The sequence below is a fragment of the Callorhinchus milii genome, unplaced genomic scaffold (genome assembly GCF_018977255.1).
Source record: "Callorhinchus milii isolate IMCB2004 unplaced genomic scaffold, IMCB_Cmil_1.0 Scaffold3, whole genome shotgun sequence".
Lineage (NCBI taxonomy): Eukaryota > Metazoa > Chordata > Chondrichthyes > Chimaeriformes > Callorhinchidae > Callorhinchus > Callorhinchus milii.
Window position 1 is genome coordinate 15,653,751 of NW_024704744.1, and position 25,621 is coordinate 15,679,371.

At 42.1% G+C, this 25,621-nt stretch overlaps 1 protein-coding gene across 3 annotated transcripts in view; it reads left to right on the forward strand.

Annotated features, from left to right (window-relative positions):
* The first annotated feature begins 531 nt into the window (after positions 1 to 531).
* The window catches only part of LOC103180950 (hippocalcin-like protein 1), a 39,346-nt gene continuing 14,256 nt past the window's right edge, over positions 532 to 25,621 (forward strand). Inside the window, exon 1 of one of the 3 annotated variants that reach the window (XM_007897095.2) lies at positions 532 to 829. The gene's annotated coding sequence lies outside the window, so the exon portion shown is untranslated. Of the gene's footprint in view, positions 830 to 5,746; positions 5,801 to 25,621 lie in introns of those variants that run through there. The other 2 variants (XM_007897096.2, XM_007897094.2) reach the window with 2 other exon arrangements.

Below are 25,621 nucleotides of genomic sequence, written 5' to 3' on the forward strand. Positions count from 1 at the left end.
GGGTGTGGGGGTAAGGTGTGGTGTGGGGGTGTAAGTGGGTGGGGTGTAAGGGTGTGGGGGGTGTAAGGGTGTGTGGGGGTGTAGGTGTGGGTGGGGGGTAAGTGTGTGGGGTGTAAGGGTGTGGGGTGTGTGGGGGTGTAAGTGTGTGGGGGTGTGGGGGTGTAAGTGTGTGGGGTGTGTGGGGGGGTGTAAGTGTGTGGGGGTGTAAGGGTGTGGGGGTGTAAGGGTGTGGGGGTGTGTGGGGTGTAAGTGTGTGGTGTGTGTGCAGAAGGACCTGGTCTCACAGCTGCTGAAGTGCAGGACTTGGGTCCTTGTTGAATGCAGTTTGAATCCCCATTGCCTCAGGACTCTCCTCCTGGAGGTGAAGGTCCACCTGCAGATTGTGTGCGAAAAGGGTACCTTTACCCCCCGGGAGCTGTGCAATACTCCTAAAATTTTAGCCCAGTGTATTGCAAACCAGACACAGCCCCACAGGAAAGTAAAGTGGTGTCTTTTGGATGTGTGTGTGTGTGTGTGTGTTGGTTACAGTGGGGAGAGGGGGTGGTGTTTCAGTGATTTATTTGAAGGATGAATTAACTTTGTATGATCGCTTCTTGTCGCTGTATTAACACACACACAGTGCAGCTGACAGACTGCAAACCAGTCAGGTCTGATGGGGGAACTGACTTCAGCTTCAGATTGAGATCGTCTCGCAGTTGTTGGTTGGATTGAGAGGCGCTTTCAGTTTTATTTTTAGATTTTTCGATTTCCTCTCACTTTTGTTTTTTTTTAAAAAAAATTCTTCCTGGAGGGTTGTTGCTAGAAAACTGCTTTGTGTTAAATGGTTGAGGTGACGTTTTGTCTTTATGTTACATACTAATAAGAAATTACACCTGTGAAATGACAATTAAATCTTTTTTTGAACCTATGCATTTTGTGTGTTTAAAGTGGGAATCAATTGCACGTTCCTCCTTTGCTTTGCACAGTTTATTTTGAAAGGAAGGTGGTGACTTACTCTTGAATAATTTAAGTTGATAATACTGCAAAGTGAGGATGATATATATATAGTGCACTTGTAGTATACATTATATATCGTTTGTAGTAGGTTGTGGTAGCACGTTACTGCATTCAAGCTGATCTTAAATTAGGTTGGTACTGTTGTTTTCAGTTATTATATGCAGATTACTTTGAATTTATAGTGAAGGTGGCATTTTAAATTTTGGCTCAATGTACAGTAAATTCAATTATTTGTAATAGTTTAAGGTAATCTGTTACTAACTTCCTACTGCTTAAATGTGTTGCTTACATTAAATCTACATGTAACGTATTACTAAAATACAGGTAAAATGTAAGACTTCAAGATGTAAAATCCTAGTGATGATAAGTTGGAGTCCTGTAGCTCTGTGGTTAAAGCACTCTCCTCGCAAGCAAGAGACCTGGGTTTGGTTCCCGGCAAGGTGAAACCTTGGGCAAGTTTCCTTATTCCACACCCTGATAATAATTCTTCAAGAAAAAAAACAATAATGAAATTGGTCATGTCAATCCACGACTGTTTGTTGGGTACTGCTGTGCGCAATTGGCTGCCGCGTTTAGCCTACAAATATATAGTCAATTCACTTTACAGTATATTTTGAGATGTCTCGAAGACGTGAAAAATGCACTATCCAATGCAAGGATTATTATTAAGGATTATAATTTCAGAGTATTTGGTCTTGCATTAAAATGGTCGGTAAATACATTTGTTAAGATTTTTCATTGTCATTTTTACAAGTCCATGTGCAATAATCCACTTATGTAATGGGTACTAATGATGCAAGGATTCTCTTTCTATCCTTTGAAGTGAGCCTGTAGCAGAATGTATGAAGCATAGTTCATTGAACGAAGCATTGATCGAAAGGATGTGCTTATTGAGTGTTTTATATTCCAAATCCGCATTGAGCAGTAAATCCATAGATTGGTGAGCTTGAACAGATCTGCTTGTCTATGCTTAAATGTGCTTAGAGCAGCAGAGGTTGTACATTAATGCTTTCAGTAGCATAAATGACCTCAGGTTCAAACTAAATGCCTCCAAGGATATATCAGCTTCCACTGTTTTTTACTTGTGTATTACAGTAGTATACAGCGCTTTGGGACGTCCTCCCGACGTGAAGAATGCTCTATAAATGTAGTGTTTGTTGTTGTATACACAATATTAATGTTTCATTCACTGTTTTTTACTTGTATATACAGTAGTATGAAACTTTATTTCCTTCAGTTGAAAGCTGATCTAAGCAATAGATTTATTTTATGGTCAGAGAATAATCTGAGTGCTGGGGGTCTTTCTGCTGGTAATGGATATTCACTGAATATATTTGGTACACCCATCGCCATGCTTGAGAGTATCCAAACCAGAGTTCGATCCATCCCACCTACACATGGAATTTCTAGAGATTTATTGGAATGGAATGCACGCGCCCTCCTTGGAACGTCCTGCTTACCTAACTCCAAAAAGTACTAGGCGCAGGTTGGCGAGAGTCGAGGCTTGGGGACCCCAGAGTGTGCATTGGGGTACTGCTGGAGTCTAACCAGCTAAAGCTGCATAGCTTGCCAATGAGAATACTGTTTGGCAAACTTTGCTGATGCTTGTCCGGTGAGAACTACCGCAACCGTTAAAGCTATGGCTTGCAGGGTTAACGGGAGCTGAGTAAGACTGATCTGCCCTTCCAAGTCCTGCCAGGATGGCTGTGCTGTCATCGGCAGTGCCCTGGAATACTGCAGACCCACCTGGCTCAGGAACTCGATCAACTACTAAGACCGCCACAGAGGGCTGGCTCAATTCTGACGTTCCGTTGCCAAACGTGAAGTGGAGAAGGCGAGAAAAGTCAAGGATGTAATTCATGAAAATTCATGAAGCGCTGTATACTACTGTACAGAGCATAGTCAGGTGCTGCTTGTGACTACAGCAACTTGCATTTATATAGTGCCCTTCACGCGGGGTAGCGTCCCGGAGTGCTTTATAGTTGCACACCGAGCCAGGGGGAGAGGGAGGTGACCATAAGCCTGATCAAAAAAAGGTCCTTAGGTGGGATTTGCAGGTGGGAAGGGAGGGGGAAGGTGGAAGAAGAGAGTTCTAGAGTTTCGGGGCGGAGTGGCTGGAGACACGACCACCGATGGTGAAACAGAGGGCACGAGGGACAAATAGGAGGCTGGAGCCAGCCGAGCCGTGGCAGTGAGTGGTGGAGTGGGGGATAAGAAGGTCGGATAGTTAAGGAAGTGTAAGGGAATTACGTGATTTGAAAACAAGTGAGAGGATCTTAAATGGCCATGTTGCTCAATCCAGGTCAGATGCAGTGTCGATCTCTACAATTCAATTTCCTGACAAATTCAATTCTGTAGCGCTGTTTATGTATTTGTGTGGTTCCAGAAATACATAAACAGTTCCACTTTGTTGTCAATTGCATTTATGATCAACTTATCAACTTGCCCTTACGTTGAGGTGTTTTTTTTCCCCCGTTGGTTGATTAGTGTTTGCATGCAATTAGCTCGAGGGTTCATGGTAAGGAAATGAAAGCAGGCAGGAAACGGAGCTAAATATTTAATCATATGCTTTTTGAATTATTTGATCATTGTATGTTTGTAAGAATACAGAGGACCATCTGGCCAAAGCTTTTTTAAAAAAAACATTTTTATATTAGATCACACAAAAGTCATCTCTTACCCACAGTTGACTTGGCAGATATGTTGTTTCCACTTGAATTTGTTGGTGCAGTTTGCCTTTCAGGTTACTCTATTCCACTTAGTCACAACTTTGTGAAATAATCAAATTTGAACGCTTTGTTTTGCTTTCTCTCTTCTGAGCATGAGTCCATGTTGCCCCACAGCTGTATTCTGTCAGCCGGAAAAAAAGATAGAAGAGTCACTATTTCGATGAATCTGGATGTCCAAATTAATGAAACATTGCAACCAGATGAGAATCTCCTCCTCGATATAGCAACTGAGTTGTTGATTGCAATGTGGACTTTTCAGAGGAACTAAAGGCAGGCACAGAATGTGATGAATGTGCACAAGAGACTATTAATTTTAATTGAGGATTGGATTCTTGTTTTTTGCCCAATGGAGTCCTTTTCTCTTTAAGCATAAATCAATTAAATATATGACCAATGTCATATATTTAATTGGGGAAAGAGCAGAGATACAGCAGAGTACAGTGGGAAGGTTTGTGTCACACTCTCCAGGTCCTGCAACATTTTAAGACGTAACTGCATTTTCCATGGGTTGTCTTAGTGTTCTTATCTGTGGAAATTGAATACATTTCTACATTACTTGTGGAGCAATAGTGAAATTTGTATTGCTCGAGTGTTGGTATGTATGACGGATCGTGAGGGAATAGTTTACATGACTTGTGTATTTACAAGTCTTGTGTATTGTAGAATAAATTTGATATATCGTCAATCTAAGGGACAAGAGCTCAGTGACTATCTGGGATGGCTGTAGATGTGAGTCCTCCAGGGCCACTAGGGTGTGCTGTGATCAGGAGGGTCTGTACCAACACACACTGCATCTTAGCAGAGTGAGCAGCTATCAGAGTGGCCCCAGCCCCCGTATCTGTCAGTATGTAAAAACTTGTTTAAGTACAGTATAAGTTTATGTATTGGCCTCTGTCTGTAAAAAAACTTGTTCATTTTTCTCATTATAACAACTTGAATCACTCGGACTTTAACAATCAGGAAGAACCTCACAGAAGACAAACTCTAAATTTCTAAACTCTAAAGATTCTTTCAGATCTTGCCACAACAGTAAACACGGTTACTATGTGTGTGGGTGAGGGCGATGTTTTACTCAGGTACCAAGGCTGCTCATTGTAAGAGTTTGCTGAGTGACCGCAGATGTCTGAGCGGTCAGTGCCGGTAAGTTTGTCCAATGATGTATCTGATGTTTTAGAAACTACTACCACAACAACAAAATTATATTTATAGAGCGCCTTTCATGCCAAGGAGCTGGACAGTCAGGTGTCGGGGCCCGAGGGGTGGGATAGGAAGGCAGAGAGGTGGGAGGGCGACTGAAGGCACGATCGAAGCGGAGGGTCTTGAGACCGGCCTTGAAGGAGGCGAGGGAGGAAGCGAGGTGAAGGGACCGTGGGATGGAGTTCCAGAGTGTAGGGGCAGAGAAGCTGAAAGCCCGGTCACCGATGGTATGGCGGGTCGGGCGGGAGACATGGAGCAGACCGGAGCCCACTCAACGGAGGGAACGGGCAGGTTGGTAGGGAGTCAGCAGGTCAGAGAGGTAGGAGGGAGCAAGGCCATGGATGGCCTTGAAAGTGAGGATGAGGATCTTAAACTCGATCCTCTGAGGGATGGAGAGCCAGTGGAGTCAGGCGAGGGTGGGAGTGATGGGATCACAGAGCTTGATGCGTGAGAGTACACAAGCTGCAGAGTTTTGGATGATCTGCAGCTTGTGAAGAGAAGAGTTGGGAAGACCAATGAGGAGAGAGTTTCCGTAATGTGACGAATGTGTGGGTGATGGTTTCAGCAGCCTGAGGGGTGAGGGAATGGCAGAGTCTGGCAATGTTGCAGAGGTGGTGGTAGGCAGTTCCGGTCATGGTGTGGATGTGGGGGAGAAAGGACAGTTCAGGGCCAAACAGGATACCCATAAACTAGTTTTTGTTGGTGCATGTATAGTCCTTAATCACCAGATTTAGTTTCAGTAACATACCTTGTCTACCAATTCTTCTTTCCAGCGCCTTGGGACGTCCTTCCAATGTGAAAGATGCTACCTAGTGTAGTTTGGTTGTCGTTGCTGAACAGTTCCAGCTCCTGCTACTTGTTCTTCTGGCTTTTCGTTGGTATTTTGCATGTCAATATATTCCTGTTACATGCATTTTCTATTTCCATGGGGTGTAGCTATTGTAATTCCTTTAGTCACATTATCTACTTTTCATGAAGTTACTTGTGCACTTTTATTGTTGCAACAAGTATCTCCTGCTGGTGAGGGTAAAGGACATCTGAAGTTTGACTTTGATTCTTTCCAGCGATTAAATTTAGAACACTTTAATTAGTAACTAAATTTAAAGCAAACATTTAATGCAATAGCTATTGGGGGTGTTTCAACAAGTTTAATTTCTTGGTTCAGTGAAAATATGCAGAAGCTATAATTATGCATGCTGTAGGCTTTGAGGGTACCAAATGAAACTTAAAGTTAATTTGTTTTATGAATTTGTTGTATGGGTTGCACTTAAATCCAAACTGAAGAAAGCTTTGATGGCAAAATGGACAAGAAACTGATTTAATTTTGCTGTGGGTGAGGGGGGGGAAGCAGTTGTGAAGAAGTCTTTTTTGCTTTCTTGTAGATTGATCCATTTTGTTTTCTTCCAAAGACTTGGAATTGGGCAAAGGACTTTCTCTGTGGATGACAGTCTCAGTGTCATTGATCCCTGATCTATAACACAATCTATGTTCTATTTATGGCTCAAAATAAGATAAAGGGAAAACCATAAAGGGACCAATTTTATTTAGGGGATTTATTGGCCAGGACACCAGGAAAAACTCCCTCTCTTTTCAAATAGTGCCATAGGATTTTTAATGCCCAACTAAACAGGCAGGTGGGATCTCAGTTTAATGCCTCATTCGAAGAACAGCACTTCTGACAATGCAGCACTATGTAACCAGTATGTAAGCGGAAGTGAAAGTTCCTCAGCCTTGACCTCTCTATTTTTAAATCCCAACTTAAAACATACCTCTTTGATCATGCTTATGGTTACCATCACATTCTCCCTTCCTCAGCATCCAACCCCGCCACTGAAGCAATACGAGACATTATCCTACGAGAAGGGCGCTATATAATTACAAGTTGATATTGAAGGACAGTCAATTCAGAGCTGCAATATCTCCTGTCTTAAGTTTGTTGTCAACTTCCAGCATTCCTGACCCTGTGAATCTTGAATTCCAATCCTTTGTTTCACTCTCTAATCCTCTGCCTATCAACTAATTTAATACAATGCAATTTTTTTCTATTTAATGACTTTTTTGGTCATGCTTTGTTACTACTTATTGTACAGGCCAGGATGTATACCAATTGCAGAATAAAGTAGAAACCATCTTTACAACTGACTGGTCACCACGTGAAGGCATTGATAAACAGCAATGTTGTCCTAATATTAACACTTCACATTTCACAAAATGTAACTATTCCAGGTTGTGTAGTTTCTTTACAATTTTCTGTCAATATAGCAGATTGGAGCCTTGTGCCTAATTGCTGAATCAAACCACATTGAGTGCTTTTGGTTTCCAAATTGAATGTATAGCTGTTTGTGGGCTCATTGCTTTGTGAAAATTGGCTGTTGTGTTTGCCCCCAAATAATGGTCACGACACTCAGTTTTTTAAAAAAAAACACACTGAGTACTTTAAGACATCTCAAGCGCGTGGGATCAAATGCGAGGATTATTAAACATACCTTGACTCTGGAAGCGTGATATCATTAGGACTCTTTCTAGTTTATCATATTTTTACTGTGATTAAGATGAACACATGACTGTTGCATGAGCTGAAGACCATGTATCCTTTTAAATGGGTTATTGCATAGTTTAAACCTTGATAGGATTTGAATTGTAATTCAAAATTGATAAGTGATTTTAATTGTTCTAACCTTAAAGTGGTCTATTAAACTGCTCTTAATCTGTCTATATTGGAAACAGCATTCACAACAATTTGCATTGGAAAGAGTACACACTACAGCATTAATGTTCTGCTTTTTGAAGCTTACTGTTGACATCTATTTCGTAAAGTGGACAATTTACTGTAATCTGTAATTTCTTATGTGTTTGACAGAGGGGAGTAATTGGGTCTTAAAATCAAGTTTCATTGTTGGCTGGTTGCATAAATTAGCCAGTCCTTTCTGTTCCTTAATGTCTATCGCACCTTGTGTAGTGATAATAAATATTACTTGATTCTCATGTTGTGATGGAACAAATTTAAAATGTCCTATCTACAGGTGATCCACTTGAACCATCTGAACCAATTTTGAACAGTCATTTAGATCTGTAAATCTTTGCTCGGCTTTGTGGTTGATATGAATCCAAGTTCAGATATGTCACAACTGTATCTCAATAACTGGTGCAGAAGTTGATTTAATCTCAAACGTTTTTAATTCTATCAAGCTCTGAAGTTTTTACTATGGCAGAGTGAAGTATTTCCTATTTTACATACAGTCTGGTGATATCTGGCAAACAGTGCGTTTGTGTGAATATTGAGTGAAGATTGAGCTCCATCACGATACTCTCTTCACGTGGTCAAAAACATGCTCATTATGGTTATTAGGATAAGATACTGGAGAGCTGATGAGAACAATGGAACCATTCAAGAGCACGATCCTTTTTAATAGAAGTTTCATGTTCTTTTGTTACATTGATATTGAGGTTTAATTCACTGTACATTACCAGCAACGTGGAGTCCTGTAGCTCAGTGGTTAGAGCACTCGCTTTGCAAGCGAGAGACCTGAGTTCAATTCCAGGCAGGACGAAACCTTCGGCAAGTTTCCTTACTCCACACAGAGCCTAATAATAATCCCTCCAAAAACAATAATAAATTGGTCATTTTCAATCTACGACTGTTTGTGGGACATTGCTGTGCGCAATTGGCTGCCGCATTCGCCCACAAATATACAGTCAATTCACTTTACAGTGTGTTCTGTGAAGCGCTTTGGGACGTCCTCCCGACGTGAAAAGCGCTATATCAAAATGCAAGGATTATTATTAACGTATACTTCAAGCAGCAATGGCACTGTTGTGCTGCGTATGATGAACTGCTTATTCTACCTTGCTTTCCAGCAAAGCAATCTGATTTGACTGGTCATTACCAGGGTTATTCATCATCCTCATGTAATGGAAATCAAACTACCACAACAATTCCTAATGGGTTGTCGTTCGGTTTATATGTTCAATTTATTCACATTTTTGGTGTTGACCCAATTCTTTGATGTTTCCAAAAATAGGAAACCTTGTAAGATTGGTTTGTTCTCATAAAGCCCTTAGGACTTTAGGTTTCCTGTGCAGTAGGTGGTGTTTCATAATAAAGGACTGTTTGAATTTCTAAAATGGAATAATTGTTTTAAGGGGGAGAGGTGGGGATGTGACTTTCAATTTATTACAAAGAGCTCTGAAGTTGTTTAGGAAAGTACTGTTTTGCCCACAAAATATACAGTCAATTCACTGTAGAGTATATTTTGTGAAGTGCTTTGAGAGTTCTCAATGCAACTTGCATTTACACAGTGTCCTTCACGCAGGGCAGCATCTTGGAGTGCTGAACACTGGAGGAGCCGGATGTCTATCTAATGGGAGGGACGAGGTGACTGTAAGCATGGTCGAAGGGAAAGGCCTTCAGTTGTAATCTAAACGAGGGGAAGGAGGAGGCAATTAGAGGGATTTGGGGAGGGAGAATTTATCACGTCACCTTATCAATGTCATGATAGGGTGCTATATCAAATATACGAATTATTGTTGTTCCAATTTTCTGCCAAAAGGATTTGCTTATTTTGCTTGAATTTTCCTTTGCTGCCAGAGAACCAAATTTGGCATTGCAGAAAGATTGAACCTTGCAAAGTGATTTCTATTATTGCTTGGTCAAGACACTGTAGCCAAACCTAAGGCTGAGTTTCTTCTGCGTGTTATGGGTATTTTTATGCCTGACTGCCCACAAAGAATTAAACAGGGTCTGGCATTTATCCTATTTCATCCAACTGATTTGAGCTACAGAACAATTCATACAATTATTCAGCAGAGATGACCTTTTTTGATATCGGCTTTGCAAAACTAAACCTTGAGACCAAAGACCTAATCTTGATGTAGGCGGCGCTTCCATGGTGTACTTTGTTGGTGGGAAGCGGCTGGCAGCTGTGAATTGTCAAGGATGTCTTCTGGAAAGTAGAGGTCGTTAAAACAACATTGCTAGTGGACTTTTAAGTGCTGCCTTTGTCAAGTTTAAATCTTCTGCAACCATTTACCAGCATTATTGGAGCCAACAGAATTCAATAGATAATCCTTAGCCCTGAAAGTAATCAAGTATAAATGCTAGACCATCCACCCACCTACGCTACTGGATGCTTCCTTGCCACAGAAAGGATTTTCTCTGGCAGCAGTCAAGCAGAAATGAATATTCCATGAATCAGCTTCCTCTCGGTTAGATTCAATAATTCCAGATTTTTTATATACCCACATTGGAATTAATATCCTGTTTTCCAATGCCGATAGATTCCTAACCTTTAGACTGTTGAAATCACAATTTAATCTGATTTCTACAGAATCTGGTTTCTTCATCTTCCTATTCAGGAGAAGTTTAAATATCCCATGGTACTGTTGAAAGGAGTTTCTCCCAGTTTCCTGGCCAACAATCCTTCAGAAAAAAAATTCACCTCATGGCTGTGTGTGGGACATTGGCTGCCATATTTATGGGTATGCCATGTTTTGCAACCACATTTACCTGAACTATAAATAATCACTGCACTTTACAAACATTAGTAAACATTGTAAAGTGCTTTGAACCATCCTCATGACGTGATATGGGGCTGTTTCAAATGCAAGGAATATTATTGCACCGTCAGTGGAATTCCTAATTTCAAGTTTATATATTGCTTATTTTCTTTAGTTCTGGTTCTGTCTGCCTAATGTTTAGGTGGTTCAGCTCCGTGACATCTTCCCAATGTTTGACGCTATATAAATTTAAACGTTTTGTGGTTGGCCACATTGCTGGATCAAGGAAGAGAGATCATTTGCAGTTTATGCTAATGATATTAACTCTACCTCTCTGTCGCTGACTACCTTGGTTCCAGGATTGTTGCTGTTCTGACTGATTGCCAGTCCTGAATGAATAAGGATGTGATTTGTAATTTGACTGTTAAAGTACCTAATTTATTTGGAATGTACATATTATCTGAATGTGTGCAATTGGCTGTTGTGTTATTTCCACAAATTATAGTCAATTCACTTAATAACCTTCACTGCGAGGAGATGCTGGATTTCCTTGAATCCAAATCAAGGGAATCCGCTCCGCGGTCACTTCCCCTCCACCCACCACCCACCTCCTCCCTCCCACACTCCTACCCATCCTCACCTACAAACCTTCATACCCGTTTCCCCATCCTCTGTCACCAAACTCATCCTATCCCTGAAACCCACCACCTGCTCCCTTGACCCCATCCCCACTCCACTCCTTATCTCTCAGCTCCACCTCCTTGCCCCACATATCACAGACATCATCAACCTGTCCCTCTCCTCTGGCTCTGTTCCCATTCCCCTAAAAACTGCCACCATCATTCCCACTTTGAAAATACCCTCTCTTGATGCGTCGCAGCTATCAAGCTACCGGCCCATCTCCAACCTCCCCTTCCTGTCCCAAGGTCCTCGAAAGAGTTGTCGCCTCCCAGCTGCGCTCTTTCCTCTCCACCCATGTATTATTCGAACCCCTTCAGTCGGGTTTCCGTGCTGCCCACAGCACAGAAACTGCCCTGGTCAAGGTCACCAATGACATCTTGACCATCTGCGACCAGGGCTCCCTCTGCCTCCTCGTCCTCCTCGACGTATCGGCAGCATTCAATACAGTCGACCACGCTATCCTCCTCCACCGCTTGTCCTCCCACCTCAACCTTCAAGGCCCGGTCCTTGAGTGGTTTAGGTTGTAACTCTCCCACCGTTTTCATTTTGTTTCCACAAACGGCTTTTCCTCCACCCCCCGCACTGTCTCGTGTGGTGTCCTTCAGGGCCGGTCTCAAGACCTTTCTCTTTGACCGTGCCTTCAGCTCCCCTCTCGACTCTCTACCCCCTCCTCGCTCCCTCCCTCCCCTCACCCTGACCATTTCCCCCCTGCTCGGGTCCTGACCCAACTGTACAGCGCCTTGGGACGTCCTCCCGATGTGAAAGGCGCTCTATAAATGGAATCTTGTTGTTGTTAACAGCGCTGTGAAGCACTTTGAGATGTCTCAAAGATGTGATAAAGGCGTTATATCAAATGCAAGTATTATTAATATTCTTTCTACATTTGTATTTTACAGTTGGGTAGCTGTACCAGTTAGAAATAGATTTATTTTGAAGAACATGTATCCGAGGGGATAGCTCCTAGCTTCAAGTCTCTTCATAGCTACTGGTAGTTGTAAAAACCTACAGTATTTCCTATTTGTAATTGAAATAGAGTTGTTGTACAATTGTACTCAATTGATAGAATTTATACCTAAACTACGTGTTGGGCTCCTGTTCTCAAAAAGCTGACTCGTTTCCAAATATTTCCCGAAAGAGTGCAAATCTGATGGGAGAATAGAATTGACATACTGTCCGTTACTTCTGTACATCATTCACTGGCTAATTACAAAAAGTATTGATGACATTTGGCAGAAGAGTGACTCATACCTTCGTTTAGCAAGCGATGTTTCCTGACGTGACGATCATCAAAACTTAGTGAAGAAAGAACAGTGACTTGAGTTTCAGTCGAGTATATTTCAGAAGATAAAGTCTCCTTTGTAGATAAACCCTGGATCAGTTACGAGCACTCTCGCCTCCGAGTCAGAAGGTTGTGGGTTCAAGCCCCACAGAAACTCATAGTCTATGCTGATACTTCAGTGCAGTGCTGCGTTGTCAGAGGTGCCATCCTTTAGACAAGATGTGAAACCGAGAGCCTGTCTACATAAATGTTAAAGATCCCATGGCACTACTCAGAAGGCAATTTATTATCGTATCCTGACCAACAATTCCCCTAATAAAGCTAGTCATTCGCTCCTTGTTTCCTTGTGAGATAGTTCTGTGACGAAATTGGCAGTTGCCCACAAAATAGTCACTATTTTACAGTATTTGCTATGAAGCAGTTTGAGAGATTTTGATGGCATGATAAGGCGCAAGAATTATTATTATGACTTATTATTTTCCATTGGGTTATTGTCGTGTGCTGTGGATAGTGATATATATTGCCTAACAAATGTTTTATTTCATGGCCTTCAATACCAAATAATACTAAGGTGAGTCAGGATTTACAGTAAACTGATTGATTTTAAAATAGCTGAACTGATTTTCAAGGAGCTGAACTGCAATGCATGATATCACCCACTGCACACTGTTTAAGAATGTCCAAAGCAATGTGCAATCCACCTACTTGTGCTTTGTATGCTTGTTGATGGCCAGCTGGATTATTGTATTTAAATTTCAAAGTATTTTTAGCCTCAAGAAATGGCTAGCATCTGTTCTAAATCCCATTGCAGGGGCACTAGGTTTGCTATCTGCAAAACTGAAGGTGGTGGTGGGGCAGAAGGGAAAACAAATGGATGCACTGTGTAGCAGACTAAATGTCAATGAAAATGGTTTGGCTACATTTTTCTGAAGTTGGATAGCTTAAAAGATGGCACGTCTATTGGCAAATGTCAACAGCTGTAATTGATGGGCGAGGAACAACAATTTGCACTTGTAAATTGCACTTGACCGAAGATAATGCCTCGGAGCATTTCACAAACACGGGCAGGATACTGAGTAAAGGCACAGATGGATACATAGGGATTAACAGTGGGATTGAAGGAGAGAGTTTCAGAGTGTAGGTGAAGATATTAGTTGTGGGTGATTTATTGAAGTTTAAAATGGCATATGGGGGGTGGTGGGGAGGAGATTCAGCAGTGTGTTTAGTTTCATGTATGTTTACTGCAGTATTGTAAATTGCATTTTTGAGCGTCAGTCTTTAAAACAAAGGCATCTACTCTTCCGCTAAGAGGATAATAATAATAATAATCCTTGGATTTGATATAGCGCTTTTCACGTCGGGAGGACGTCCCAAAGCGCTTCACAGAACACACCGTGAAGTGAATCGACTGTATATTTGTGGGCGAACGCAGCAGCCAATTGCGCACAGCAATGTCCCACAAACAGTCGTAGATTGAAAATGACGAATTTATTTTTTGGGGGGTTTTGGAGGGATTATTATTAGGCGTGTGGAGTAAGAAAACTTGCCCATCTCTATTTTCCAAATGTTTGTCAGGACAATGTGGTGAAACCATTATCAAACAATGTTGAGATTCCTGCCCCTCTTTCAAGGCATGTCTCAAAACGTACCTCATGTTTCCCACCCCCCAAGTTCGGGTGCCCATCCAGCACGTCCGGAATAATGGAATCAGTGTCCAGGGGTTTCAGCTGAGCCTTTACAACGTATAAGTTGGGAGTGCTGTGTCAATTTCTTTCCCAAAAAAGGTCACCAAATTTGAGAGGGTACATAGAAAAGCCTTGGGTTAATCACTAGCTTAATCAGGTAGAGAGAAGACTAAACCAACTTAATATCTACAGTGAAGGCTGAGGAAATCTTGCCTGGTATATAAAATGGATTATACCACTAATTATATGGATAAAATAAACATGGAATACTAGTTCAATGGGTAAATAGTATATGGCCAATAAAGATATAAATGTTAAAATACAGCGGGGATAGTTTTAAAACTGATAGGGTTAGAAAAAAATATAAGTGAGAGTCTGCCATGGGGGAGGGGAAGGAGGTAATTTGGAAGCAAAAATATTTGAGATTTGAAATGCTAATTCTGTATATAATAGTATGGAATCATAGAACTATACCGCACAGAAGGAGGCCATTCGGCCCATCGTGTCTGCACTGGCTCTTTGAAAAGAGCTATCAAATTAAATCCCACTCTCCCGCTCTCTCCCCGTGGCCCTGCAAACTTGTCCTCCCCAAATAATTATCTACTTCTCTCTTAAAGGTTGTTATTGAATCTGCTTCTACCACCCTTTCAGGCAATGCATTCCAGATCTTAAAAAAACTTGCTGTGTGAAAAACTTTCTCCTCATCTCCCCTCTGTTTCTTTTAACAACTAATTTAAATTGATGCCCTCAGGTTACAGACTCACCCGCCAGTGGAAATAGTTTGTCCTTCTTCATCCCATTGAATCCCTGCATAATTTTGAAAAATTCTATTAAGTCTCCTCTTAACCTTCTCTGCTTCAAGGAGAATACAACAACAACAAGATTTCATTTATAGAGCAACTTCACATCGGGAGGACGTCCCAAGACACTGGACAGTTGGGTCAGGACCCGAGCAGGGGGGGAAATGGTCAGGGTGGGAGCGAGGAGGGGGTAGAGAGTCGAGAGGGGAGCTGAAGGCACGGTCAAAGAGAAAGGTCTTGAGACCGGCCTTGAAGGAGGAAAGGGAGGAGGCGGCGAAGGCACTGGGGGATGGAGTTCCAGAGCTTCGGGGCTGAGAGGCTGAAGGCCCGGCCACCGATGTTAGGGTAGTTAGGGCGGGGTATGTGGAGCAGACCAGAGCCAGAGGAACGGAGGGTACGGGCAGGTAGGTAGGGGGATAGTAGGTCGGAGAGGTAGGAGGGAGCGAGGCCATGAATGGCCTTGTAGGTGAGGATGAGGATCTTGAATTCGATCCTCTGGGGGATGGGGAGCCAGTGGAGGCGAGCGAGGGTGGGAGTGATGTGGTCCCGAAGCCTGGTGCGGATCAGTACACGAGCTGCAGAGTTCTGAATGACCTGCAGCTTGTGGAGGGAGGTGCGGGAAGGCCGGCGAGGAGAGAGTTCCCATAGTCCAGCCTTGAGGTGATAAAGGCGTGGACCAGAGTTTCAGCAGCGTGAGGGGTGAGGTAGTGCCGTAGTCTGGCGACATTCCGGAGGTGATGGAAGGCGGTGCCAGTTGTGACGCGGATATGAGGGAGAAAGGACAGCTCAGGGTCGAACAGAACCCGAGGTTCCTGACCGGCTTTGAGAGGTGGAGAGTGCAGCCTTGGATGCTGATGGTGTCAGCGCCTGAGGTGCGGAGGCGCTGACGTGAGCCAATCAGGAGGGCCTCAGTTTTGCGCACGTTGAGCTGAAGAAAGTAGTCTCTCGGCCAGGACTCGATGTCGGACAGGCAGGCTGTCAGGACATCGGTGGTCGTGGAGTTGAGGGTAGAGGAGGAAACGTAGAGTTGGGTGTCATCCACATACATGTGGAAGTTAACCCCATGTCTGCGGATGATGTCACCAAGGGGGAGCATATAGAGGGTGAAGAGGAGGGGACCGAGGACAGAGCCCTGAAGGACGCTGCACAAGACAGTGCGGGGGTTGGAGGAAAAGCCGTTTGTGGAAACAAAATGAAGACGGTGGGAGAGATAGGACCTAAACCACTGAAGGACAGGGTCTTGAAGGTTGAGGTGGGAGGACAAGCGGTGGAGGAGGATAGCGTGGTCGACCGTATCGAATGCTGCTGATAGGTCGAGGAGGCAGAGGGAGCCCTGGTCACAGATGGTCAAGATGTCATTGGTGACCTTGACCAGGGCGGATTCTGTGCTATGGGCAGCACGGAAACCCGACTGAAGGGGTTTGAATAATGAATGGGTGGAGAGGAAAGAGCGCAGCTCGGAGGCGACAACTCTTTCAAGGACCTTAGACAGGAAGGGGAGGTTGGAGATGGGCCGGTAGCTTGATAGCTGCGACGCATCAAGGGAGGGTTTTTCAAAGTGGGAGCAATGGTGGCAGTTTTTAGGGGAATGGGAACAGAGCCAGAGGAGAGGGACAGGTTGATGATGTCTGTGATAAGTGGGGCAAGGAGGTGGAGCTGAGAGATGAGGAGTGGAGTGGGGATAATCCTGACTTCTCCAGCCTCTCCTGATAACTGAATTCCCTCATTCCTGGTCATCCTGGTAAATCTCCTTTGTACCCTCTCCAATGCCTTGACATCCTTCCTAAAGTGTAATGCTCAGAACTGAACACAGTCTCTCGCTGAGGCCTAACCAGTGTTTTGTAAAGGTTCATCATAACTTCCTGACTTTTGTATTCTATGCCCCTATTTATAAAGCCGAATATCCCATTTGCTTTTTTTAAACAGCTTTATCTCCCTGATCTGCCACCTTCAAAGATTTACTTACATGAACCCCCAGGTCTCTCTGTTCCTTCACCCCCTTTAAGATTGTACCATCAGCTTATATCGCCTCTCCTCATTCTTCCTTCCAAAATGCATCACTTTGCATTTCTCCACATTAAACTTCATCTGCCACGTTTCTGCCCATTTTACCAGTCTGTCTATGCCCTCTTGCAGTGCTACTATCCTCCTCACTGTTTACTACTTTCCTAGCTTAGTATCATCTGCAAACTTGGAAATTGTACTCACTATACCCAAGTCCAGGTCATTTAACATAGATCAAATACAGCAGTGGTCCCAATACTGACCCCTGGGGGACACCACTGCACACTTTCCTCCAGTCAGAAAAACAACCGTTGAACCGTTAACCCAGGATGCATCCGGTCCGGGTGACTTATCTATCTTGAGCACCGCATTTGGTTTAAGTATTTCTTCAACTGGATACATTTTAGATGATTGAGTACCTTTTTGAAATAGCTGTTATATTATTGAAATACACACATACATTATTTAAATGGAAATTCACGTAAATGCTTGGAGGGAAGGAATATTAAAGGGTATGACGAGAGCAAGAATGAGATTTGATTAATAAATTATAATAATCCTTTATATAGTGCCTGCATGTCAATATTTTAAAGTAGATAAGTGTTTTCTGTAAAGTGTAGTGACTGAAGTTTTAGGTAAACATGGCAGCCAATTTGCCTACAGCAAGTTGCCACAAACAATGAAGTGAATGACTAAGACTAATTTTATTTGGAGAATTGTTGGCCAGGACACTAGAAAAAAATAATTTCTCTTAGAATAGTCTTGTGGGAATTCTTAATATCCACCAGATAAGCAGCCAGGACCTCAGTGAAATGTCCCATTGACGGACAGTAATTAGGGTCTCCTAATGCAGATCTCGCAGTATTGCATTGTCGAGTCAGGCTAGTTTTGAGCTCAAATCTCAACAGGCTTATGGAGAAAATTACCAGTGCAAACTGAATGGCCAAGTGGCATGTTTCTCTGCTGTAACACGTTGTAAAATTCAACAGCTATCACATCGTCTAACCTGACACTCCAATGAGGTGCGGGGGGGGGGGGGGGATTGCATTGTCATAGGTGCCGTCCTTCAGATGAGACATTAAACCGAGGTCCCCATATGCCTCTACAGCTGGTTGTTAAAGATCTCATGGCACTATTCAAAAAGAAGAATTTCTCCCCGTGTCGTGGCCAACAATCCCCAAATATAATTAGTCACTCACGCCATCGCGGTTTTTGGGACATTGCTGTGTGAAATTGGCAGCTGCATTTTACCCACAAAATTACAGTCAATCCACTTTACGCTATATCCTGTAGCTCAGTGTATGGAGAGCTCACCTTGCAAGCAAGAGATCTGAGTTTGATTCCCGAACAGGGCGATATATTGGGCAAGTTTCCTTATTCCACACGCGTCTGTTTACCAAGCAGTAAGTTGTTGCGTCGATTGGTGGATCGTTTTTCTGGGGATAATAATCCCTCAAAAAATGTTTAAAAATAATAAGAATTTGGTCACTCAATCCACAACTGTTTGTGGGACACTGCTGTGTGCAATTGGCTGCTGCCTTTTGCCCACAAATATACAATCAATTCACTTTACGGTATATTCTGTGTAGCGCTTTGAGACGCCGAGCAGATGTGAAAAGTGCGATATCAAATGCAAGGATTTATTATCCTGTGAAATGGATTCAGACCTACATGATATGTGATAAAGTGCTATATCAAATGCAATGCAAATTATGTAGTTTTGTGTAATTCATTTCTGCTTAGTTTAATCAGAAGCTGCCTAAGTGAATTATGCATTCTCATGAAACCATTAAACTCAACTATCTAAGGGTTTGTATTATTTACAGAGCTGCTTGATTCAGTGCTACAATTCTCTCAAGGTAGAATCTCATACATATTTAAAGTTTAACTCCTTAATTGAGTCAGTTGTCAATCAAACCCATCCAATTGCATAACCGGAGTCAGAGGCACAGTATAATAGTAATAATCACAGTATTGTCTATTTAGAAACACTTCATCCATCACATTACAGTACTTTGTTCAGCTAAAGCAATTCTTGTATTCAGAAATGCAATCGACACATTTGGAGTCTAGATTAATAGATGTCTTGGTAGATGCTTATTACCATGAATGTTAATTACCATAAAATCTTTTAAAATCAATTTTGGTATGATCCTACTGCAGTGCAGATAAATAATAATCCATGCATCTCAGTGCCTTGGGACATCCTCCCAACGTGAAAGGCGCTATACAAATGTAATCTTGTTATTGTTGTTGATACAGTTCCTTATCATGTCAAATAGTTGTGTTACGTAAATCGCTTGAAACTTTATACCACAATAGCTGATTTGGTTTCCTGCTCAAATTGAAGAATCCCACAAACTTTTAAAGATAGTTTTTAATGTTAAAACTAACCAGCATTCAACATTTGTTGCTAAATGGTTTTTGCTTAATGGTTCAAACACTGGCAAATGGGTTTTTGAATGGGAAATGTATTGTATGAATTCTCAGATGTCATGGTCTCCAAGGCTGTGAATCTTGGTAAAATCGAGATTCCTGAGCTACCTCGTCTATCTTGAGAAAATCTATATTGAGACGTCTAGAAGACGTGAAAAGCGCTATATCAAATGCAAAGATTATTATTATATTATATCTGCTGTTACTTGGTGAGACAGCATTTGGAGAACTGCATGAGAGTCTGGTCTCCACACTGAGAATATAGCAGCGATGGAGAGAGTACAGTGTAGGTTTACTAGGATGATGCTAGAATGGAAGATTACTCCTATCAGGATAGACTGAATATTTGTGTGTTTTTCACTTAAGACAGGTTCATTCAGGTTAGCAAAAATAGGCTGTTTCTACTGTAACCAGGGAATGTAAGTGTAAGATAGCAACTAGGAGATCAAAGAATTTAGGAGGAACTACATGCAAAGGGTAGTGAGCTTGTGCAACTCGCTGCCTGAAGCAGTGGTTGAATCATATACTATAGATACATTCTAGAGGAAACTAAACCTTCACATGAGAGAGAGAGGGAGAGAGAATTGTGTGGAAGGGTGTAAGGAATGGATGGAGACTCGTATTGAGTATAAATACCGGCATGGACTGGTTGGGCCGAGTGGCCTGTTTTGGTGCTATACATTCTTTCTAAATTTTTCTTTTTTTAAAAAAAAAACTATGCCTCGGTCCATGTGTGAAATAATCGTGAAATTGATAATTGCTTCAGTTACTTGATTTCGGATTTTTTTCCCTCCCAAATGTATTTCTTAAAACATATATGCTTGTCTTCCCTTCTAGTGAGGAATGGTTTGATGGCATCAGTCTCTTGGCACCTTGTCCACATAACTATTCCTTTGTGTATTGAAGTTATCAGGCAAGGTGCTGAGCCCAATGCTGACTAAACAAACATGCAGTTTTATCAGGGATCTGCAGATTAAATCACAAGCAGGAACCATGACTTATTTTCTCTTCCATGAACCCAAGGCAGTGTGAGGCCAACCATGTCCCAACTGCTGCACTGACTGAGGTGAGCTAACAGTAACTTATCATCAGAGCTTCAAACTGTAGCTTTCTGATCAGTGGTATAATACTGACCAGAAAGTTTCCTTTTCCCACAAAGTGACCAAGTCTAAGTCTACAACATAGATTTTTCTCATCAATTTGCATGACATGAATTGACTCGGTTTACTCAGTGATATTGAGCTTTAATTCAGTGATAATAATATTATTTTATTATTTAATTTAGTGAAATAATGTACAATTTATGCAACAATATAATTTTTTTCTTTATGTGAAAATGTTTGCAGACTTTCTATTGCACCTCCTTTTTCTAGCAAAGCAATCTGGTGCTATTACCTGGGCTATTCATCAAACAGTAGCTAGCTAATGGAACTGAATTATTTGCATGAACAGTCTCTGGATAGTGATCAAAGCAGTATGATTTCCCTCTCCCTTGTTTACGGTTGCTGTAGCCATTTGTAGTGCTCCAAATGCTAACTTACCTGAAAGGCTGTCACTCTAAACCTGTACCTTTTTTTCTCATTTGTAGCTGAACAAGACATGTGTTTAGCTTGTCAATCCCATAGTGGCTTAAATAATAATACAAACATAGAAATCTACAATGCAGAAGGAGGCCATTTGGCCCATCAAGTACACACTGGCTCACACAGCAAGATCAATTCAACCACAGAATTACATTTTATGGCGCCTTTCCGGCCAGGAGGACGTCCCAAGTCGCTGGACAATCAGTGCGCTTCGGACTCAAGCTGGGTGTCAGGATCGGGGAGGGTGGAGAGCAGAGGGGAAAAGGGTGGTTGAAGGCACGGTCAAAGAGGGGTGTCTTGAAGGAGGCAAGAGAGGGGCCGTGGCCGAGGGACTGCAGGATGGACTTCCAGAGGGTGGGGGTAGAGTGGCTGAAGGTCTGCCCGGCAATGGGGAGCGGGCAGGTTGGTAGGAGGTAAGGAGGTCGCAGAGATAATTCAATCACACCTTATCCCTAAACTCTGTTAAGCCCCCCTTTTTCATATACCTCTCTACTCTTGAAACCTCCACCACTCTGCTCAGCCGGATATTGTAATTCCCAACAAGTTCACCTTTTATTGTTCTTATGGCTATCGTGTAACTATCTTTGTCCCTTCGTCGCCAACTCCCTTATCAGTGGAAATAACTTCCCCTCTCCCTCCCATTTATTAACCTTCTCTGCAGCAGTGAAAAAAGCATTGCCTTGATCTATTTTCTGTAAGTACGACTGCTATTAAATTGGTCAAACACAATCTGCCCTTCACAGACCCGCGCTGACTGTCCATGATCAGCTCATGTCTGTTTAAGTCATTGCTAACCTGGTCCATTATTATTACCTCCAAATGTTTACCCACAACTGGCATGAAGCTAACTGGCCTATAATTCTCTGGCTTATCCTTAGCAACCTCCTTGAACATAGACAGCACAACATCTGCCACCATCCAATCTTCTAGCACTCTAACTGACTATTAATGATACTTATATTTGGTTTAGCGCCTTTCACAGTGGGAGTATGTCCCAAAGAGCTTCATAAGATGTTGTGTAAAATGCAGTGGCTATGTGTTTTGTGGGCGAGAGAAAGGATGGTTAAATTCACACTGGAGTGACCAGGCAGTGTAGTTCTATATCACAAATATCAGGAACTCTTTCTTTACCCAGAGGGTAATCAACTGGAACAATTGCCAGAGAGGGAGGCTGAGGCTTGAAGCTGTAATGGAAAGACAGACGTGTCTGTATTCTGGAAGAATGAGATCAGATGGATCAAAGGTCCTGCTTGTCATTGCAGCACAAAGCTAACTTCTGTCTGGCCGTCACTATCCTTCCTCGTGAGCTGTTGCCTTCTGTGTAAAGAAATCCACTACTTTGTCCTAAAATGAGACCTGCACAGCCCTGATTTTGGGACCTCTTGCCCTGGCGGTGTCATTAGTTGAAAGAATTTTTGATTAACTATTATTCACAAGTTCCATTTAAATGTCATATAATTCTTTATGCAACACCAAATTGAGCTAAATGCTTACAATGGTATTGCAAAAACTGATCACCTGCTTAAGATTATCCATATCTGGCTGAAATGCCGTATGAACATTTTCTGTTTGAATTAGAGTGAGCGCCCTCTCTCTCTGGGATGTATCCTGTTACCAAATTTGGGAAAATCATTTGCCGAACGCTTAGAAGGGGTGAGGTTTAGGGTCTCCCAGAGTGTGGGATTGTGCTGGAGTTTTAAACAGTTAAAACCGCACAGCTGATTAATATTAGACTGTGTCGACAAAGTATAAAATAACCATGACTTGGTTGCATTAGTAAATAAAAGTTGCAGTTTTGTAAGAGTTTCCAATTGTCTTTCGATGGATTAGCGGTGATTTGTTTTCAAAAATGCGCAGATTCTAAAGCTGAAAGGGATTTCCACATCTCTTAAGGAATGCTGAGTGACCTTGTGGCTTAATGCTGAAAGGCATTGAAGCCGACTTTCCCAACTGGACGTTTGTCCAGTTGCAGCTGCAGGGCAGCTTGGTAGAGCTGGAAGAAATTTGTCATTTCTTTGCCAAGATCGCTCACTGGAATGCCAGATATCCTTCCTCTTTTTTTCTTGTGTTAAAGCCTGCTCCTATCAGCTGCATTATAACATGGAGAATAATGTCCTACCCCCACCCTCCTTGCCCTCCACCCTTCCTGATCCCAACCCCCAGCTTAGGTACAAATCCCTGACTGTCCAGCACTTTGGGACATCCTCCTGACATGAAAGGTGCCAAACAAATGTAATTTATTGGTGATTCCAAGTACATCTTTATAGGGTGGGCTTCTTGCTGATCCCAAACTGTCTTGTTTTGGACAAATTGGCGTTACATTGCAGATTTCATGAATGCATACAGTGGTCTGAGTCGTCCAGCTGGTGGAACATTCTCCAGGGTTTCTGAATTCTGAAATTGTTTTCCAACTTGCTCCCTTCACCATAACGTTAACTCTTGACCTTGGAAATTAGTCTGCAGTTCCTTTCCTTCGGTAGAAATTATCGTTTTATATAAATGTATATTGTACAATAAATTCCCCAGGATTGGCTAATTCCAACTTCTCTGATGTTTTTGATTAAGTGTGCTCCTCTCACCAGTGCATTTTTGACTACTTTAGTAACTATAGTTTAATACCAGCATAATAATTTTGAACGCCTAATGTTTTAGAAAATGCTTTTACAGTCATTGGAGTTTTTTTTAACCTGGATTTCCTCTTCCCATTTTCTGTATGATAAAGTACTCGGGAGATGTTCTCTTACTTGAAGGTGCTATATAAAAATGCGAATTATTGTGTAACCCAGCGAGAAATCCTTAAGTGGATTGCCCAAACTGTAGATTTGTTTTAATTTAAGCCCATTCCAAGAATCTGATTTTCTTCCGTTATAAATTCCAATTATAAATTGGCTGCCGTGTTTCGCCCACAAATATGCGGTCAATTCACTTCACAGCATATTCTGTGAAGCGCTTTGAGACATCTCGAAGACATGAAAAGCACTATATCAAATGCAAGGATTATTATTATAAGGATGTGTACATCTGATGTGTGCATAAGTTTCCACCATCAAAGGACTCATTCAGTCTAAAATTGGTAGTTACAAATACAATAATAATATAATAATCCTTGCATTTGATATAGCGCTTTTCACGTCCCAAAGCGCTTCACAGAACACACTGTAAAGTGAATTGACTGCATATTTGTGGGCGAACGCAGCAGCCAATTGCGCACAGCAATGTCCCACAAACAGTTGTAGATTGAAAATGACCGATTTATTATTGTTTTTGGTTTTGGAGGGATTATTATCAGGCGTGTGGAGTAAGGAAACTTGCCCAAGGTTTCGCTCTGTCTGGAATTGATCTCAGGTCTCTCACTTGCAAAGCGAGTGCTCTAACCACTGAGCTACAGGACTTCACAACGTGTTGGAAACGCTTATCTTATGAGACAAACTGCAGACATTTTTACTAGAAATTGATGTATGTGTTGTCTTCATGGTGACCAGTGGAAAAACTCTCCACATTAATTACATTGTAAACATTTGTAAGATTCGGCCCACCTAACTCTGGACTTTGGGGATTTCAAAGATTATTCCAGGGGAAGAAATGGAAAAGTCTTTACTGATCAGAATTCTAAAGTTGCTTTAAATTTAACTCCCAGTATATAATGTCTCAAAATAAACGCCACAATGAAATTTGAATAGATTTTTGAATTATCCAACCCATCTCTCTTGACCGTTGTGTAACCTTGCATCAATTCGCCTCCACTTACCTTCATGTGATCTCCGGGCTGTTTACTTCACAATTCCAAATTGTTAACAAACTACCATCCACTGTTTTTTGTTTGAAGTTATCGTTATTGAAAAACGAAATTCCCAGAAATGGAAATTTTAGCAGTTTTTTTTTTCCCCTGGCACAGATCACTTTTGAGACTTCTGGGGTACTGGGACTTGTTGAAGTCCTGCACCAAATGTGTAGTGATGCAGAACAGCCTTGGTAAGTGCTGAGACACTGCCTCGCTTGAACTATTGAGTATTGAACCCTCCCCTCCACCATTGGAGGTCCAGTTTTTAGACACTATGCCCCGAAACTGTGGAACCCTCTCCCTCAATCCCTCTGCCTTGCCCCCTCTCTCCCCTTTATCAAGTCCTGCCTAAAAACCTTCCTATTCAACCATGCTTATGGTCAGCTCCCACCAGCTCAGAGTCAGGCTTCGCCACTGTTAAGAGCTTTGAGATGCTACCCTGCGTGAAGGGCGCTATACAAGCGCAAGTTGTTGTAGGGTATAATATAATTTAAATTTTTTTGTTGTGCTACATCCCATGTTTGCCTTCAGAGTAATAATTATGCAGGTAGCAGTTATTATGCAGGTCTCATCTCAGACAGTTAGCACCTCCACACTGAATTACCATCTTTAAAGTTTAAAACTGGAGCAGAGAATGCGTATCTGTAATAGTCCTTAAGTTCGGCGTAGCAGCTTTCTTGTCAGAGGATGTCTTCAAGCCAGTGCCACATTTCACCAAAAAATACTTTACAATATATTCTGAAGCACTTTGAGACACCTCAGTGATGTGCAAGGCGTTATATCAAATGCAAGTATTATAGTGAAGAGTAAAGATTATTTTTATGCATTTGGGGTCAAGTACCCCATTTAGAGTAAAAAGAAAGGAGCTTCATTCAGCATTTTTGTACACACGCCTGATCTGGGGGCGCTTTAAGTTGACTCGGTAAATTTCAATTCCCAGCTATGACCTGCCTC